The 21,338-nt window shown below is 35.3% G+C and overlaps 1 long non-coding RNA gene across 1 annotated transcript in view; it reads left to right on the forward strand.

Annotated features, from left to right (window-relative positions):
* The first annotated feature begins 206 nt into the window (after positions 1-206).
* LOC103673009 overlaps positions 207-21,338 on the forward strand; it is a 63,314-nt gene continuing 42,182 nt past the window's right edge. The window contains exons 1-2 of the long non-coding RNA XR_571278.1: positions 207-251; positions 1,368-1,455. This is a non-coding gene — a long non-coding RNA (uncharacterized LOC103673009). The remainder of the gene's footprint in view (positions 252-1,367; positions 1,456-21,338) is intronic.

Here is a 21,338-nt window from a genome sequence, read left to right on the forward strand (position 1 = left end):
GGAATTGCTGTCTGGTTCATGAGAATATGACCTTTGTTGGCCTTTTCTCCTTTCCTAGCACTCATGGGAATATATAAAATATGAAAGAAGTTCTCTTACCACAGAGTTAACTTTTTAAAAAAGATGTAATTAGCGCATTTGAAAAACTCATTGAGCTAGTACTTTCATACAGAAACTACTTATGTGACAGAAGTAAGGCATCACGTCTGGTTCAGAGACCAAGTTATGGGCCATCCTCCATATTCCCGCAGGTAACTTTCACTATAATGCAGTTAATACAAGTCCTTAGCAAAGTCTAGAAACACAGGAGTCTTTGGAGTCAGATGCATCTGGGTTTGAATGTTTACTCTGTTACTTAGCTGCATGATCTTACTGTAGTTGTAGTGTAGGTTTAACCTCCTAAACTTAAGTTTCCTTATCTTTACACTGGGAAGTAAATAAGATAATCTATGCAACATACTTAGAAGATCTGCTACATAATGAGTACTCAGTAACTTGTTATTATTTTTATTATAATAATTATTATAATCTTCACGTGCTTGACTTCCTGGATTATTTTCTCTATTTCAGTCACTATTTAACAAGGAATACATAGAGATCCATTGCTTTTCTCTATTTAATGACATTTAGTTACTTTACCTTTTTCTTTTTTCCCTCTGATATGGCCAGTGAGATGTCCTACCCCCATTCTGTGGTGTTTTCTCATTTTGTACTTTAGTTTCAAAAGATGGAGAAAATCTTGCACAGTTCCTGGAATGTACATATATCAATATTGCAAAATAATATTTATTGTTATAGCTACTATTATCGATGTTATTATTTGATGAACAAAATTATATTGTCATTATGTAGAAGGCCTAAAATGTTAATTACTTTAGAGTAATAGCACATCCATTATTTGCTTTATCTGGTTTTCCACAAAGACCACATCCACTGCTCAGTGTAGGGGCCAAAATCCCTAGTGTGATTCTGTGAGGTCAAAGGAAAGTATGTTCTGCAGTATTGGTCCAAAGAGACTTAGACCAGATTTTTTTATACCTTTAGCTCATTGACTTTCACGCTGAAAATGTAGGCAGCTGAGCATCAGCTGAATAAAATTGAACAGCCTAATATTAGTCTCTCAGGAGTTTGAAGAGATCATGCTCCTTACCACTTGAATGTCTTTCTAATCTAAATAAAAAGGACATACTAATCGTGAATAAATGATGTAAATATTTATCAGCAAGACCTTTAATATGATATTACAGATACAAGCTAGCTATGCTTTTCGCATTGATTTATTTTTCTTTTTTTTGATTTTTCAATTAATAAAGTACAGCAGTGAATTGAATTACTTATCTCTATGGCTCACATATGCCCATGTTCAGGCTCTTCCACCAGGTGCCATCTTGCCTGCAGCATCTTTACTGCCTTGAAAGAATCTTCCGAAGTGGCAAAGATCTTTTAAAGATTGATGTAAGTACCTCCCAAAAGGCCTTGGGCCTTTGCCCTTAACTTAAACAGTAGCAACTGTACCTGCAGGACCCCGCCTCTTCTGCTGGCTATAAACACTCACCTGGAAAATCCTGCTTAACTCCACACAGCAGGAAGTATAACATAGGACAGAAAGCAAATCGCCACAGTTCTAGTTTCAGAACCTATCCTGGTCTTCTGCTCTTGTCAGCTCTCTGGACTATGGTTCTTAATTTGTCACACTATAATTAACTTGCTGCTTTCAATATCTTATTTTTGGAGACATCCACTATCATTCACATGGCAGAGGAGGCCCTACACCAAAGAAAGTGGTCCATGCCTTAGGATATCATAAAATTTCATTGTGTGGTTTATAAACCAAATGAAATCAGCCATCCAAAATGTTTTACTTTAAGTAGAGACAAAGATCTAGCCCTTCTTAAAAGGTGACATGTGGGTCTTCCTTTTCTCTTGGAAGCTTATACATGGCTCTCTCCATCTTCTATCTAGTGATTGTTCAAAGGCATGTTGAACCCATATTGTGTCTAGAAAATTTTTTAATATTTAGATCTGGAGGCACTTTTATTAACCTGAATGGATCTCCAATGTCCTACCAACTGGGAAGACTGTGGTCTATAAGAATGATCCTGAGAAACTCAGAAACAGGTCTCTATCCCTGCATCTTTCAGGCCTACCATAATAACTGGAGCCCCAAAAGAATGTTTAGAGGGCTCCACCTTTCCCATAGACTGTAAATACAGGGTAATAAGGAGAAAGAAATAGTGAAGAATGTTAAGTCATTAGACACTAAACAACCAATGTATTAGGATCATAATTCAACTCCATAGTCATTTGTTGGCTAGTGCCATTTTTCTTAGCTCATCTGTCCTTCCATATTCTAGAATTTACATGCTTATACCTATTATTAAACTCTTGTGTCACAGATAACATCCTTGGACTCAAACTCTTGTCTGAATCCACCTGTATATTTTACCTAATTCTTTGGGCTTTGCCCAGTCGGGTTCCCTGGGCAATAAGATCTATTCTACCCCTGTTCACACAACTTCAGGTTGTCACTAGAAATAGAAATATTTGTTTGTTGTCTGTTTACCAAAATTACTGTAGAAAAATGGCATGATAATGTGTCTTGCATTTGCTAATGACTTAAGGAATAATGCTGACATTATTACTAGTACCAATTAATAATCAGTTAAAAATTTCTGAGTTCAGGATGGAAAGTATGTTCATGACAGGTTTTGTTGTTCTTGTTGTTGTTTTAGCTAGTGAACTCTGTTAAGTGTATGAAATGCAAACGTGGTGACTTGATTTTAAATTTAAATTTAATGCAGTAAATGAGAATTTCCAAGGACATAAAACAAGTATGGTAGATTTTAATATTTAATATATTTTCTCAACATTTATGTAACTATCATTCCTGGGGTAGGAACCATGCTTTATTTATCTTTGGATCTCCCATAGCACATAGAAGATACTCAGTAGGTTTTTAAAAACTAGTAAACAAACAATGGAACCAAAAGAATCATATTTCCATTTGGCAAAGTTATTGTGGTATATTTTATAAGATATTTAAATGTGCATAGATGAAGATAATGTTCCTCAAAGTGAATAATAAGCTTTGAAAATGTAGTTCCCATTCTATTTTCAAGCAAGCATGCTTTCTTTCTAATAGAAAAGCAATTCTAAAATTATAATGGAAGTCAATAAGCAAATATTATTCCATATATGCATTGCAGCATTATTTACAATAGCCAAGATATGGAAGCAACCCAAGTGTCCATCCATAGATGAATGGATAAAGAAGATGAAGTACATATATAATGGAATATTATTCAGCTATAAAAAAGAATGAAATATTGCCATTTGCAACAACATGGGTGGAGCTACTGAATATTACATTAAGTGAAGTAAGTTAGTCAGAGAAAGACAATACCATATGATTTCACTTATAGGTAGAATTTAAGAAACAAAACAAAGGATCAAAGAGAAAAAAAAAAGAGAGGGAGAGGGGGCACCTGGGTGGCATAGTTGGTTAAGCATCTGACTCTAGGTTTTGGTGAGCCAGGGTCATGAGGTCATGATCTCAGGGTCATGAGATGGAACCCCACATTGGGCTCCATGCTCAGCATGGAGTCTGCTAGGGATTCTCTCTCCCTCTTCCCTCCCCCCCCTTGCACATACCCTCCCTCTCCAAAATAAATTAATGAATCTTTTTAAAAAAGAGGGAGGTAGGCAAACCAAGAAACAGACTCTTAACTATACAGAAAAACTGATGGTTACCAGAGCGGAGGTGGGTAGGGAGATGGGTGAAATAGGTGATGGGGATTAAGGAGTGTATTTGTGATGAGCACCAGGTGTTGTATGGAAGTGTTCAATCACTATCTTGTACACCTGAAACTAATATTGCATTGTAAGTTAACTAACTGGAATTTAAATAAAAACCTATTTTTTTTGTATATTTCATGCTTGATTTTTTGAAATTCTCTTCAATGCAAATATTGCCTAAAAGTATGAATCACAAGTACTAAGTGCCTTATGTAAATACATACAACAACTTTTAGAACCAGATCTAGGAAGTTATATTTTTGGTGCAAGGTATGTTATACTTTTACTTCATTGGTTAAGAAAAAAGCTAGACAGTGTGCTCATCTCCCTCTCATATAAAAATAAGGCTTCATCTTAATTAGCTTTTTCATTTCTTCCCTTATTCAGGAATAGATTTTATGGTCCTCACAACGGTCAGAATAAGCTAAGAGATTATATTATGGAAACAATCCTACTGTTTCATTGGCTTAAAATATCAAGGTTTATTTCTCACATTTCAAGGCTACTAGAGTCTCTACATGGCATTGTCAGTCATTATGGCAGAGCGAAAGAGATAAACTGCACACTGGCTTTTAAAGCTTCCATTTGAAAATGACACAAGTCACTTTTGCTCATATGTCAATGACCAAAAAAAGTCACGTAATCACATCTAATTTCAAGGAGACAAGGTAGTACAATTCTACCATTTGTCCAGAGAGAGACCCATAAATTGTTGATGAAAAACACTAATGGCTAACAAAATTCTCCATTAGAGTGACTTATCAAGTAACTTCTATTAAGTTTTTTTAGTTGTCGTTCCTACCTCCTCCCACCCCCATAGTGCAATCAGCCATCTGCTTACCAAGTGATAACACCAAGTGCTCAATTTTCAAAATTAGGTGCTTAATTAGATTGCTAACCCACAGGGTAGGGATTGTTTCAAACTGCTTCAGAGTCTATACAGTACTTCAAAAATAGTTTCCAGTGCTGTTGTTATTCACCAAATCCTTAATTTGATAACCTAGATATGTAGTTGATGGTCTATGTACCTCAATTCCTATTTGAGGGCTCCTAGGTGGACTGTGAGTATCTAAAGGAGAATGCTCTAGAGATTGGCTATTTTGAATAAAATAGACAAACCTCAAATATCTCACACTGCTGTGTGTATGTATACATGTATTTAACACCATTTTATGACCATAGTCTTTAATAGACTCTCTTCAAAAAAATTGAAAAGTGTTTATTAGAATAATTTCTTATTATAAATAAGTTTGATCAGCAATTTAAAGCTGTAATAAGCCTTGATACTACCAAATATAAGCTGCAAACTCTCCTTTATTATATAATCCCAGCCCTAAGAAAAATTACCAAGACAATGAGAATTATCATGTGATCCATACTTTTTATGTTTCAATTTCTCAATGAGATGATCAACATCTTGCATTATTAAATTTCTAGACATAGATGAGGGATCATCCTTTCCAGTGTCTCCAACAATTGTATTTCTCTAAAACCATAAGGAAAAGATTTAGTTCAAGAAATTAAAATATGGTATTTGGTTGCTGGCCTATCTGTAATGAAGATGGTAAAGAAGTATGAGTTTGAAATTAGACTGGTACTTAGTTAAATTCTACAAATTTCTTTGCATATCCATGCCTTCTGTACATTTCCCTGCACTTGGTCAAATGCAAACTTTGTTGAATTTATTTTTTTCCCATGGACATTTCTGCTTAATGATAGAAAACAGCCATTGTCAAAACTTATTAAAACTTTTCTAATGCATAAGCTTAAAGGAGAGACACTAGTTTTTCCAGTATTGTGGCTAGTTCCCATCACTGCTTCTTTGATCTTGAGGTATAGTTATGATGTACAGGGTGAGCATATGAATGTTTGCCTGTTTTCTAATTTCTATTATATTAGAAGGCAGAATGATCCTTCAGAGACCATTTAGCTAAAGAAAAGCTGAGCTGAGATCATCCAAGCACCACAAAGCTGCCATCCTCTCTGCATAAAGGGTCAGCATTATTGGTCCCTGTTAATGGTAAACTTGATGTGCATTACAGTAACTGTTTCCTGAAGCTATTACCATGGGCATAGATATCAACATATCTTCCAAGAGGAGTTATAACAGTGAAAGAAAAACTAAAAGAATATAATTTCCGTCACTGGATCTTGCAAACAAGAAAAATATAAAGATCTCCTGACCACATTGCCATATGTGTTTTGAAAAGTGGTGTAATATTTTCTACTATTATTTATTGAGTGACTAATCTATGCCTATTGTACTAAACACTTTTCAGACATGATCTCACTAATTCTTCATAACAATCCTTTTAAATAGATACCATTGTTATTTTCACTTTTTTGGATAAAGAAATTGAAGTTCAGGGAAACAAATTACTTATCCAAGATTACACAGCCAGTAAGTAGCCTAAGTGGGAATTAACATTGATCTGTTTCATCTCAAAGTTGTGCTCTACAACCCTCTAAAATATTGTAGCAGATTTATAATATAGAGTAAACCATAAGCTCTGGTTGGAAGTAGGAACTCAAATAGAACAGTGCCTGACACGTAGTAGGTACTTAAAAACTATTTATCAAATTAATTAATGGTAAGGTTAATTTTCTTAAGTGTGCTAGGCAGAATTTTAAAATAGCCCCAAGATTGCCCTTCCCCCAACATGTACACATCCTGTATAGTACCTGGAACTATGAATATTATGGATCCTAATTCAATGATTAAGTTATGCTATATGTCACATTTACCTTGAGATAGGGAATTACCTGAGTGAGCCTGGCTTATTCATAAGAATCCTTTAAAAGCAGAGAATTTTCTCGGGCTAGTTGTAGAAAAGGATGTCAGAGATGTAAAGTATGAGAAGTATTTGACATGTTGTTGTCAGCTTGAATATGGAGGGGGCATATTATAAAGAATGTGTGTGACCTTTAGTAGCTGAGAGTAAACCCCAGCCTATAGCCAGTAAGGAAATAGGAACCTTGGATCTATAATCACAAAGAACTGAATTCTGCAAACAACAAAGATAATTCTTTCTCAGAGCTCCCAGATAAGAATTCAGCTCTATCATCACCTAAATTTCAGTCTTGTGAGACTCTGAGCAGAGAATCCAGGCAGTTGACGATAGACTTCTGACATACAGAATGATAAGCTAATAAATCCGTGTTGTTTACACTGTTAAATATGTGGTAATTTGATACACAGCAATAAAAAAATACAGTAGTTATAATATTAAATCAACTATACTGTATATAGTTCTTATTTTACTATGAGTTTTGGTCTTTTAGGATTGTCAGTTGGCTTTTTCTATGAAATAGTTGAACCAGTATTTTAAAATTTCATCCAGAGGGAGTATCACAGTCTATGGAGATTTTATTGCCAATATTTATTTATACGTTTGTGAAAATAGTCCAATACTTTTAAGATCAACAACAAATTGAAAGAATCACATATACTTTTTTTTTACTTTAAACTCATCAAATTTCACTAACCAGTATATTTTCTCTGTTCTCTTTTTTTTATAGCCAACATACTGTGATTCATTGCAATTAATCATTCTGGTCTAGAATTTCTTAAATAGGCCTTTGAAAACTTGTAATCACCATGTCCAGCTCTAACATTATTAACTGAATCTTTGGTAGCTATGATTGTAATGTGTGAATTATAGCTTAAGAGCTACCTAGAAATGTAGTTATGTATAAGAATTCAATCTGAATGACAATTTTTACCATGTTTTAGGGGTTATGTAACAAGTGATTTATAATATCAAATTGAAGGATTTGAGTTCTTTCCTGATGTAATTTAAAAATACTTTTCTAACTTGTAGTAAAGGGGCATGGTGGTGATTTCAATAATGACAGAAAGCAACAAATGTCTGAGAAATGATGAGGAAGTTGGTAAATCTGATGCAGATTTTGGCTTATGCTTTAACATGATCTGATCTAAAGCTTGGATTGCAGAAACGTCACTCCAAGTTATAGTGTCAGAGGTTGAGCAAATACAGCTTTGTTTTTATTCTGGTGGGAATTTCCTAAGGCTGAGAGATAGGAAGAAAATCCTCTTTTAACTTGTAAACTGAGCAAATTTGATCTGGAAATCATTGAATGAGAATAAATATGAAGCTCCAGGGTGTCATTTTTATAAGTTATTTTTACGCCCATACATACTCTTTGAATGCAAATGCTGGCAGTTTTATTGAATACCATACCTGCAGTTTGGTTGAAAAGCTACTACAGCCCTATCAACTCCCAGTGGATTTCTCCCACAAGCACCAGTATTACTTAAAGCCTGTGATAGGTTCTTGTTATAATAGGACTACTTCATCAAAGGTCTTGATTCCAAATTGGAAGTAAATACAACTGGAATAATGCAATAGCATGAATTGACTTGTTACACAAGCCAGATGATATTAGGAAAATATGAAGATGCATATTTTCAGTATTCTTTAGTTATAACCAAAGAGTGCATTATTATCTTTTCCTCTGGGAAATTCAGTATTTTTTAATCACTTTGTACTGTATTAGGATTTCTTACATTTAAACTGAACCAGAATATAGTATAGTTGGGTCATATGATCTATATTTTGCAGGCTAAAGGGCACCACATGATTTCAGCCAAATAAATTATTCAGAGAACAGTTTGGGGCTGAGAATTCTCAGCTTCTGCTTCTCCTTTACTGACCTATGTCTTCTGAACTGTATTACCTAAAACTTCAAAATAAGTAGAAGCCTTAATTTTCTGTGGGAACATTTTCCTACTTACATCATCACACAGAAGGGACTGGATAATAACTATCTTGTGAACTTACAGGCAAAAGTTAGGCAGTATCTTTGATGAAGGGTTTCCCTGTGCTACAGTCATGAAAGTAAAAAAGGAAAGGCAGGTATATGTAGAGAGAGGCAATATATTGAACACTGATACCTTTTTTTATTACATTAAATTATTTTCTCAGGCAGTTGTAATCTGAAGTTAATCATATTATTCATTATTCTAAGTCTTACATAAATGAACAGATGAATCCAGCTAGGAAGGATCAAATGAGGTATTTGAGAGTAGTCCTTTAATAGATTTAGGGAAGGAGATGATTGAAAGACAAGAAGGCAGACTGTCTTAAACCCAATTCATTGCTTAAAATGAGAGAAGTATTTGCATTGCCTTTGTCCTGCTCTTCTTAAGCTTATTCTACCTTCACCTGAGACCATTAAATACGCTCCTGAAATAGGGATTAACAAACTATAGCCTGTGGGCAAAATTTGGTCTATCACCTCTGTTTTTGAATAATTTTTTTTGAAACAGTTACAAACATTATTTTAGCCAATGGCTGTTTTTGTACCACAATGACAGAATTGAAGAGCTGCAATTATGTACGGTCTTCAATGCTGAATATTGCTTTCTGACTCTACTGAAAAAGTTTGATCACTGTTTTAAATTTTAGTCTTTTAACATAGGGGAAGGGAAACAAAAACAAGAGGGAAACAAACCATAAGAGACTCTTAACTATAGAGAACAAACGGAGGGTTGATGGAAGGAGGTAGGCAGGGCATTGACTAAATGGGTGATGGGTTTTAAGGAGAACACTTGTTGTGATGAGCACTGGGTGTTATATGTAAGTGATGAATCACTAAATTCTACTCTTGAAACCAATATTACACTATATGTTAACTAACTAGAATTTAAATATTTGAAACAAACAACCAAAATATTAGTTCTTTCCTTACTTTCACCGCACTTGGTTTCTCTAGGAACAATTCAAGCCAGAAAATAATGTAATATAAGTAGCTATTACTCTGAGACTTAATGTCAACTTACCCACACTGCAGGTGACTAATTTCTTAAGTATATAATTTAGTTTTATATTTGTGCTTGAATCATTTGGCTTTATAACCTGCCTCGTAGTCCAGAATCGAGGTCTCACCTTTGTTTTGATTTGCATTTCTCTGCCCCAAATTCCATTACTGAATTCCAGCTCAGTAACTGTAGCTCCACTACTCACTGGATAACTTCCATCCTGCTTCTTGCTCACGTAGATTTTGAGTATCACTACCCACCCCACTATTATGCATCCATTAGTTGAGGCATAAGGCCACCTGTATGCTTGCCTGCATTTCAAAGTATAGCCATCTTTCACTTTGAATACTGTGCATTGAGTGATAAATTGGGCTCTAAGAACTATTGACTGAATTGGTCCAAATGAGTGTTTCTCACCCAGGTATAAAGTTCTAGTTTCAGAGCCGCTTCTTCCAAGTTTTCTCCATCCTATGACCGGCAAGTAGCCATGCTAAAGCAAGAAAAAATTATATATAGATATGTTAGGTTAGCAATTTCACTGGGGAAAAAAGAAAGTTTTACCACAAGCACAGACTTATTCAAATAATATGTATAGAGAGAACAAAATAGTTTCAGGTCTTCTGAAAGGAAATGGAAGAGAATCTTCTCTCATTTTAAAAATTATTTTAACATTAACACTAATGTTAATGTTAAACACTTATTTTAAAACACTCATTTTAAAAATAATTTTAACATTAACACTAATGTTAAAGTTAAACACTAAGTATCAAGTGTGATAAGCAATTATTTACACTAAGGGGAGAAATAAACAATTTAAAGTAATTTTGAGCCTTGGGCCTCAAAGGGGAAAATGTAGTTTTAGGTCATAGAGAGTGAGTGGTCTCTGGTGGTGTGGATGGACTTGGTAAAAGAGATTGGATTAGAGAGCACAAGGTTTATTTCAGTTGCACCAATGCAGTAGAAAATTTCACTAGAAGTCAAGGAAAGAAAGTTACCCCCAAGCTGATTAAAATGACTCTGCCTACCAATTCTTTTTGAGGTATAAGCATGCCTAATTGACTAGTCAAAATCCCCAGTGCACATATGTATAGACCCTACACCATTTATATATTACAAGAGATAAGGCTCTCCTTGAGTGTCAATAGCACTTTAATGTCTTTTTTATTTCCTTTATTTCTTTTTATTTTATTTTTTTAGCTCTATGCTTATTTTTTATTTACATTTTTAATTTATTTTTTATTACATTGTTAGCCACCATACAGTACATCATTAGCTTTTGACGTAGTGTTCCATGATTCATTGTTTGCATATAACACCCAGTGCTCCATGCAATACGTGCCCTCCTTAATACTCATCACAGGACTAACCCAGCCCCCCAACCCCTCCCCTCTAAAACCCTCAGTTTGTTTCCCAGAGTCCATAGTCTCTCATGGTTCATCTCCCCCTCTGATTTCCCCCCTTCAGATTTCCCTTCCTTCTCCTTAATGTCCTCCCTGCTATTCCTTATGTTCCACATATAAATGAAACCATATGATAATTGACTTTCTCTGCTTGACTTATTTCACTTAGCATAATCTCCTCTAATTCCGTCCATGTTGATGCAAATGTTGGGTAATCATCCTTTCTGATGGCTGAGTATTATTCCATTGTATATATGGACCACATCTTCTTTATCCATTCCTCTGTGGAAGGGCATCTTTGCTCCTTCCACAGTTAGGTTGTTGTAGACATTGCTGCTATGAACATTGGGGTGCATGTGCCCCTTCTTTTCACTACATCTGTATCTTTGGGGTAAATACCCAGTAGTGCAATTGCTGGGTCCTAGGGTAGCTCTATTTTTAACTTTTTGAGGAACCTCCATACTGTTTTCCAAAGTGGCTGTACCAACTTGCATTCCCACCAACAGTGTAAGAGGGTTCTCCTTTCTCCAACACCTCTTCAACATTTTTTTCTTTCTTGCCTTGTCAATTTTTGTCATTCTAACTGGTGTAAGGTGATATCTCAGTACGGTTTTTGTTTGTTTGTTTGTTTTGTTATTTTTACCTTCCTATTTATTTTTTTAATAATAATATTTTTATTATATTATGTTAGTGTGGTTTTGATTTGAATTTCCCTGATGGCTAAAAATGTTGAACATTTTTTCATGTGTCTATTAGCCATTCATATGTCTTCTTTAGAAAAGTGTCTGATCATGTCTTCTACCCATTTTTTGACTGGACTATTTGTTTTTTGGTTGTTGGGTTTGAGAGGTTCTTTATAGATCTTGGATACCAGCCCTTTATCTGTAGTGTCATTTGCAAATATCTTCTCACATTCCGTGGGCTACCTCTTAGTTTTTTTGACTGTTTCCTTGGCTGTGCAGAAGCTTTTTTTCTTGATGAAGTCTGGAAAGTCCATTTTCGCTTTTCTTTTCCTTGTCTTTGGAGATGTGTCTTGAAAGAAGCTGCTGTGGCTGAGGTTGATGAGGTTATTATCTATGTTCTCTATGATTTTGATGGATTCCTGTCTTACATTAAGGCCTTGCATCCATTTAGATTTTATCTTTGTGTATGGTGTAAGAGAATGGTCGAGTTTCATTCTTCTGTACATAGCTCTCCAATTTTCCCAACACTATTTATTGAAGACACTGTCTTTTTTCTATTGGATATTTGTTCCTGGTTTGTTGAAGATTAGTTGACCATAGAGTTGATGGTCCATATCTGGGCTCTCTATTCTGTTCCATTGATCTATGTGTCTGTTTTGGTGACAGTACCATCCTGTCTTGGTGATCACAGCTTTGTAATACAGCTTGAAATCAGACAACGTGATGACCCCAGCTTTCTTTTTCTTTTTCAACATTTCCTTGGCAATTCAGGGTCTTTTTTGGTTCCATACGAATTTTAGGATTGTTTGTTCCAGCACTTTGAAAACTAGCATTTGTATTTTGATTGGGATGGCGTTGAAAGAATAGATTGCTCTGGGTAGCATAGACATTTTAACAATGCTTATTCTTCAGACCCATGAGCATGGAATGTTTTTCCATCTTTTTGTGTCTTCTTCAATGTCTTTCATCAGTGTTCTGTTGTTTCTAGAGTATAGATCCTTAATCTCTTTCATTAGGTTTATTCCAAGGTATCTTATGGGTTTTGGTACTATTTTAAATGGAATCAATTCCCTAATATCTCTTTCTACAGTTACATTGTTAGTGTATAGGAAAGCAACTGATTTCTGTGCATTGATTTTGTATCCTGCCACATTACTGAATTGCTATATGAGTTCTAGTAATTTGGGGGTGGAGTCTTTTGAGTTTTCCACATAAAGTATTATGTCATCTGTGAAGAGAGAGAGTTTGACTTCTTTCTTGCCAATGTGAATACCTTTTATTTCTTTTTGTTTTCTGATTGCTGTTGCTAGGATATCTACTACTATGTTGAACACTAGTGGCAAGAGTGGGCATCCTTGTAGTGTTCCTGATCTTAAGGAAAAGGCTCTCAACTTTTCCCCATTGAGTATATTTGCTGTGGGCTTTTCTTAGACGGTTTTTATGAAATTGAGGAATGTACCTTCTATCCCTACACTCTGAAGAGTTTTATTCAGGAAAGGATGCTGTATTTTGTCAAATGCTTTTTTTCTGCATCGATTGAAAGGATCATATGGTTCTTGTCTCTTCTGTTATTAATGTGTTCTATCACATTGGTTGATTTGCGAATGTTGAACTACCCTTGCATCCCAGGGATGAATTCCACCTGGTCATGACGGATAATCCTTTTAATGTACTATTTGGTCCTATTTACTAGGATCTTGTTGAGAATTTTGGCAGAATCACAACTCCCAGCTTCATGCCTCGAGACCAACCACCAGAGTTACTCTGTTTGTGGAGATCCAGATATATTTTCTTACATCTCAGGCTGATTTTGTGATTGTTCAGAATGGTCTGGTAGATATCCAGCTCAATTCAGGGGACCATTTGAAATAGGGTCCCCTACTTCTCTGCTACCTTTTTTCCTCCTTTTTTTTTCTTCTTTTTTTTTTTTTTTTTTTTTAGCAAGGCATCTCATTTCATGGGATGGTTGATGAAATTTTTCAACCGGAAGTAACTATTTTTCTACTTTAACCTTCTAGAATAGTACAGCATCATTGTAGAAAACTTAAATGGATTCCCAGTATCAACAGCACCTATTGATATAGAGGCATTCTTATAGGAAATATAGCTGTTTTTTATTTACAGGGAGAGACAGACAGACAGAGACAGAGAGACAGTGAGAGGAAAAAAAGAAACATTCCCATTGTCACCTGAAATTCATTGTTTTCACCAGGAATGCGTGTAGTATGTGGGAATATCTGACATACTCCATTCATTTAGTTCATCATGCATTATTGTATTATATTCTTAGTGTCATTCTTTATAAGTGAATCTTAAATGAATTCCACCTTGGTATTGATTGATGGGGAAAATATTCATAATTGTGGTATCAGACTGTGAAATCTGGTATTTTAAGTAGCTTCCTTTACTCTGAATGTGAAATATGTGGCAGAGGAAACTGCACGTCTTGATGACATATCTCCTGTAGGGTTGAGGTAAAAAAGGGCTCTGCAGGAGTTGGTTAGATGAGCCCAAATAAGCAGCCTTTGAAGCCTCTTCTTTAAGTAGTCCCTCATGTTAATTCAGATATCATTTTCAAACCTAAAAAAAAACATTTAGTATATAGCCTGACCTTTCAAATAATCTTCAGCAAGAAACCCTGGAGTAAACAGCTTGAAAAATAAGAGGAAGAAGGTAAATTGGAAAAAAAAAAAGTAAGATACACACATATACAAAAAAGGTATGCACAAAAATTCTTCTGTTGACTGGTTTTGGAAAATGTACTTGTGACTAATCACATCAAATTCTATATGCCTGAAAATGAAAATAGCATCTTTTTCAAAACTATCTACCATTTCTTTACCTTTATATAAATGATACAACCAAGCTAAAAACACCAGAGTCACCTTGAAAGTTCTCATTTTTTTCATCTTTTCAATCTAATCTTTCAAGAAATGTTGATTCTCCTGCTAAGATATATTTGTCCCATCGCTGTATTTTCCTGGTCATAATTCTGGACTTACTACTCATTATTTTTAACCTGGATTTCTACAATTGTTTCTTTTTCCAAATTCAAACTCCAGAAGCTGCTGCCTGCCTTCCAATTTCCTCCAAATATTCACTGCCAGAGCAATCTTGCTAGAAAACACAATCATGAATTATGTTGCTCTCATGCTTAAGAATCTATAATGACTTCCTAGTGTGTACAATATCAAGCTCTACTTCCAATCTTCATATTATAACACATTTTATCTACCCGGATACCCCTTTCCTCTATAGCATAAGCCATTCACTCAAGCCAGGGCAACATTAATTCTCATTACCCCAAATAGTAACTTTTTAATGGTTGTTGCAAACTTATGCCAATCATGAAACTAAGTTATTTTCATGAATTTTCTCTAATGTTCACAAAGTCCATTTAAGTAGAAATTGCCAACTTTGTGTTAATAGCTGAAGAACCTAAATATCAGAGAATTAATTTGCTCAAGGTTAACTTGATAGTAGCAGAGTGGAGGTTAAAATCCACTTTGGGTGGAGAGGAGTTAAGATGGAAGAGTAATAACGGGACCCTATGCTTGCCACATCCCACAAACATAGCTAGATAAATATCAATCATTTTTCACACCCAATAAATCAATCTGAGGACTGAGAGAACAAATTGCACATCTAGAGGGACAAAAGAAGCTACATTGGGGAGGGTAGGAGATGTGGAGACATGATTTGGGTGAGAAAAGAATCACAGGCGTTGTGGAGGGGAGGAAGACAGAGAAGAGAGAGAGGGAGCAAGAGCAAGAGAGTAGTGTACAATGGATTGCACAAGAAAAACAATTCCCCCAAACCATTGACTTGGGGGAAAAAAAGGAGGCTGATTATCACAAGTTTACAAGCAGCAGAGCTCAAAGTCTGAAGTTTTAGGAATCCAGATCATCACCAGGGTGGAGCCTGATGGGTATAGCAGTGCTCCTGTGGAGAAATAGGGTAGAGGCCCAGAAACAGACAGTGTTGTCTGAGGATCCCCTAGGTCACACTAGGAGAGACAGTTCCCCTTCTTGGAGGGCATTTGGGAAAGGTGGCACTGCTTCTCATGGGACAAAAGAGCTGGCAGGCTCCCATGCACTGCCATGTTCATTAACATAGGATAAGAGACATCTGCTGAGAGCAGCTAAGCTGGGTTCTGGATTTTTGCTGCACTTTATCATAAACTCCAAGCCCCTGTGTGTTTGTGTAACTGTCTTCTAGGATAAACTGATACCAAACATAGCATGATGTGACTGTCCCCCAGAGGATCAGTGTGGATCTGTGCCATGCTTGGTCCCTAAAATTTGGAGTTTTGAAACCCAGCTGGTGTGCCTGAGAGAAAACACAGGAGCACTGTGCTACCAGGTGAGCAAATGGCTAAGACACAGACAAGGTTAAGGCTGAGATCTGAGGGATGCCTGGGACACACAAGAGGAGAATGTTTGCTCTTCTGTAAGGGCTTCCTGAATAGCAGTGGGCACGAACTCCCCTCTCTGGAAACAAGAGAGTGAGCTGATGACATTTTCCCATACCCAACAGCATGAACAGACTTCAGAGAGCAGCACAGCACCCACAGTGGAGGCTTGAGATGCTTAGACGAAGCCCCACCCCCTGAGCTCTGCAGGTGTTTTTTACTAGGGCAAATGTGGGTGAAATAAAGAACAGAAGTGAGTCCCTTCCCCAGAAAACCAGCACAAACCCACTGCATGCACTAAGCCTACTGAGCATACAGTGCTGCAAAGCTTCAGCTCTAGTGCAAATAAGATCTAGCCTCTTTTTTTTGGCTTAAAAATAAATTCTTTATTGATTTTGCTATAATAATTTACAGCTCCAAGATAATCAAATTGGTGGATAACCGTTGTGATAGTCATAGATATATGCAACAAGAAACAAGCACAGAAATATATTTGCATCAGTAATATCAGTATCAGCGGTCCTAAAACAGATATGCCTTTTTTTGGCAAATATCTGCAGAGATAATATTCTTTAAAAAAAATTTTTTTTATTATATTATGTTAGTCACCATACAGTACATCCCTGGTTTTTGATGTAAAGTTTGATGATTCATTAGTTGCGTAAGATCTAGCCTCTTTTAACAAGCCCACAAAAACACACCTACTTAAAATTTGCAAAACACTGGCAAGGATCAAACACTCCCCACTACAGACAAGGAAAAACTCTACAAAGGGGTGGCCTGAGGGAAAGAGCAGCCAAACCACAACAGCAGAGTACACACAGCATACACCAGAAACACTTCCTGAAGTACCAGGTCTGGGACAGGATACAATGTATTCTTAATATAGCCATTACTCTTAGGAACAGGAAACATGAGACGCTTTCCTAACACAGAGAAGAAGACAGAGACCTAGACAAAATGCCAATACAAAGAAATTCATCCCCCCCAAAAAAATAAGGAAAGGTCACAGCCAGGGATATAACCAAAACAGATATAAGTAATATACCTGAACCAGAATTTAAAACAATCAAAAAGATACTAGCTGGGCTTGAGGAAAGCATAGAGGACAGCAGGTAGTCCTTTACAGTAGAGATAAAAGACCTAAATACTAGTCAGGCTGAAATAAAAAATGCTATAACCAAGATGCAAAACTAACTGGATGTAAGGCTCACAAGGATGGAAGAAGCAGAAAAACAAATAAGTGAAATGGAAGATAAAACTATGGAAAATAATGAAGCTGAAAAGAAGAGGGAAAGAAAAGTATTAGATCATGAATTTACACTTAAAGGTACTCAGCACCTCCATAAAGAAAAATAACGTTGGTATCATAGGAGTCCCAGAAGAAGAGAGCGAAAAGAAGAGAGGGGGCAGAAGGTTTATTTGAGCAAATTGTAGCTGAAAACTTCCCTAATCTGGAGAAGTTAAAAGACATGTAAATCCAAGAGGCACAGAAAACTCCCATCAAATGCAACAAAGGCAGGCCAACACCAAGACATATTGTAGTAAAATTTGCAAAATACAGAGATTGAGAAAAAGTCCTCAAAGCAGCAAGGGAAAATAAATTCCTAAACTACAAGGAAACAAATCAGGTTAGCAGCAGATCTACCCACAGAAATGTGCAGACCAGAAGAGAGTTCCATGATATAGTCAGTGTGTTAAATGGGAAAATTATGCACCCAAGAATATTCCATTCAGCAAAGCTACCATTCAGAAAGAGAGACAGATCAAGAGTTCCTGAGACAAATAAAATAAGGAGTTTGTTACCACTAAACCAGCCCTGCAAGAAATATAAAAGGGGACTCTTTGAATGGGAAGGAAGGACCAAAAGTGACAAAGACAAGTAAGGAATAGAGAAAATCTCCAGAAACAATGACATTATGGTAACACAATGGCGTGAATTCATATTTATCAAAAATTACTCAGAATGCAAATGGACTAAATGTTCCAATCAAAAGAGATAAGGTATCAGACGGGGAAAAAGACCCATCAATATGCTGTCTACAGAGACTCATTTTAGACCTAAGAACACCTACAGACTGAAAGTGAGGAGGTGGAGAACCATTTATCATGCTAATGGACATCAAAAGAAATGTGGAGCATCCATACATATATGAGACAAACAAGATTTTATCTTATTTTTTTAAATAAGTGCTTTATTTTTATTTTTTTAAGATTTTATTTATTTATTTGACAGAGAGAGACAGCCAGCGAGAGAGGGAACATAAGCAGGGGGAGTGGGAGAGGAAGAAGCAGGCTCCCAGAGGAGAAGCCTGATGTGGGGCTTGATCCCAGAACACCGGGATCATGCCCTGAGCCAAAGGCAGACGCTTAACGACTGCGCCACCCAGGCGCCCCGACAAACAAGATTTTAAACTAAAGACTGTAACAAGAGATGAAGTAGGACACTATATCATAATATAGGAGTAGGACACTATATCATAATATAGGGGTCTATCCAAGAAGATCTAACAGTTGTCAGTATTTATGTACCCAACTTTGGAGCACACAATATTACAAAGCAATTAATAACAAACATAAAGGAACTCATTGATAATAATACATTAACAGTAGGGAACTTTAATACCCCTCTAACATCAATGGACAGATCTTCTCAGCAGAAAATCAACAAGGAAACAATGGTTATGAATGACACACTGGACTAGATGGACTTCACAGATATATTCAGAACATTTCATTCTAAAGCAACAGAATACACATTCTTCTTGAGGGCACATGGGACGTTCTCCAGAACAGATCACATACTGGATTACAAACCAGACCTCAACAATTACAAAAAGATTAAGATGATACTATGTATATTTTCTGACCACAATACTATGAAACTTGAAGTAAACCACAGTGAAAAATTGGAAAGACCACAAATAAACGGAAATTAAAGAACATCGTAATAAAGAATAAGTTAACCACAATATTAAAGATGAAATAAAAAATACATGGAAGCAAACGGAAATGAAACATGACAGTCCAAACCATTTGGATGCAGCGAAAGTGGTCATAAGAGGTGCAGTCTCTTTTCAAAGTGAAGATATTCGAGGCTCAGTGGAGTTCAGTAATTTGTTCAAAGATATTCTACTGATGTCAGTGTCGTGATTTTATTTTTGCTAAGCACATACATTTTGGCCACACGATGCTGTCTCCTTACTGCCCCATGGTACATAAGTCTTGAAATTTTGGTTTGAATTATACTGTGTAGGAAGTTAAATGTCAATCTTTAAGAAGTCAAAGACATAGTAGAAGTTTAAAGGAAGTGATCTGAGAATACAGCAGATTGGCATTTCAAACTAGTCAAGGAAAAGTGATGTAAAAGCAAATGCATAATAGAGTTAGTAGAGATGCAAAAAAGTGAATGCTATCATAGATGACAATCTTCTAAAAAAAGAAACCAAGAAAAGTAACAGCCCAAGGAAAATTTTCAAATTATGCCCTCCAGCAAAATGTACATAAAACTTTCTTTGGGAGTATTATTGACTCATTTTCTGAATAAAAAAATAACATAGCTAAAATTTGACAATAACTATTTTGGTAGTTATTCATATGTACTTTAATTACTTGAGTAGTAAATTCCACTGTAGAAAAATTCAAATATATAGAAATCAAAATGAAAAACAATTGCAGTAGTTCAAATTTCTGTTATTCAAGAATTATCACAATTGTTAAAAGTTTTCTATATGTTGTTTCAGGATTGAGATAAAAATGTATTTATGAAGTATGTTTTCTACACACACAAGAAATATGGAATTATAGTATAATGCTATTTGATCATTTAAAAAATTTTTATAATGGAAATTTTGAATGCTTGTAAAAGAAAAACTTACGGTGATAGGAACCCTCCATTCCCTGTACCTATTGCCCTACTTCAGCAATTATCAATATATGACCAGTATCCTTGCATTTATACATCCATTTTCTATATCCATTATGATTATTTTATAACAAATCTCAGATATTATAAAATATTACCCCCAAAATTTACAGAATATATCTATAATAGATAGGAGCACATTTTTAAACAAAGCCTTAATGAAATCATCACATTGAACACAATTAATGATAGTTCCTTAATATATTTAACTGATCAGGAGCTATTTGTCTTCCTCTAGCAGTATAAAAATATTTTAAGAATTTATTTGTTTATACAAAGAACAGATTGGTGGTTGCCAGAACAGAAAAAGGTTAGGCGAGCAAAATGTGTGAAGAGGATCAAAAAGTATAAACTTCCAGTTTTAAAATAAATCATGGGGATGTAAAGTACAGCATGGAAAACATAGTTGATAATTTTGTATTAACTTTGAATGGTGACAGAAGGTAAACAGACTTATTGTGAACATTTTACAATATACACAAATGTTGAATGACTGTGTTGTACACCTAAAACTATTATAATATTGTATAGTAAACACACCTCAATAAAATAAATAATTTGTTTAGATCAAGATTTAAAGTCCAAGCAGTGCATTGAATTAATATCTTTCTTTGTAGATGTTGTTATTTATTTTTTAGTTGAAGTATAGTTGACATATAATGTTACATTTGTTTTGGGTGTACAACATAGTGATTCAAGGACTTTATAGGTTATGCTATGCTCAGCACAATTGTAGCTACCATCTGTCACCATATAACACTATTACAATACTATTGACTATATTCCCTATGATGTACCTTTCATCCCTATTACTTAATCATTCTGAAACTGGAAACTGGTACCTCCCACTCTTCATCAGTTTGTCTATCCGCCACCCCCTCCCTTCTAGAAACCACCAGTCTGTTCTCTGTATTTATGGGCCTGTTTCTGCTTTTTTTTCTTTTTTGTCATTTGTTCATTTGTTCATTTGTTTTTTTAGATTCAACATATAAGTGAGATCTAATTATATTAGTAACAAATGAAGACCCTTATTTATATTCATTATTTAATAGGTATTGCTAAATTGACTAGTTTTCACACCTTAACTATTTAGTTACCTTGTCAAATTATTGCTACTGAAGTTACATGTTTTCTTCATATTTTTCTGGCCACATAGGCTTTCTACTTTGAAAAATCTTTCTTTATGCCATGTGTCATGTGTTCATTTTGTTATTTCTGTTTAGATTTCTTTAGGCATTATATTATCTTATTTAATTTTTTTTTCTGTTGCTTGTTCCACCTTATTTGTTTTTTAAATATTTTATTTATTTATTTATTTATTTATTTATTTATTTATTTATTT

Source organism: Ursus maritimus (genome assembly GCF_017311325.1).
Source record: "Ursus maritimus isolate PB19 chromosome X unlocalized genomic scaffold, ASM1731132v1 scaffold_X1, whole genome shotgun sequence".
NCBI classification, from domain to species: Eukaryota; Metazoa; Chordata; class Mammalia; order Carnivora; family Ursidae; genus Ursus; species Ursus maritimus.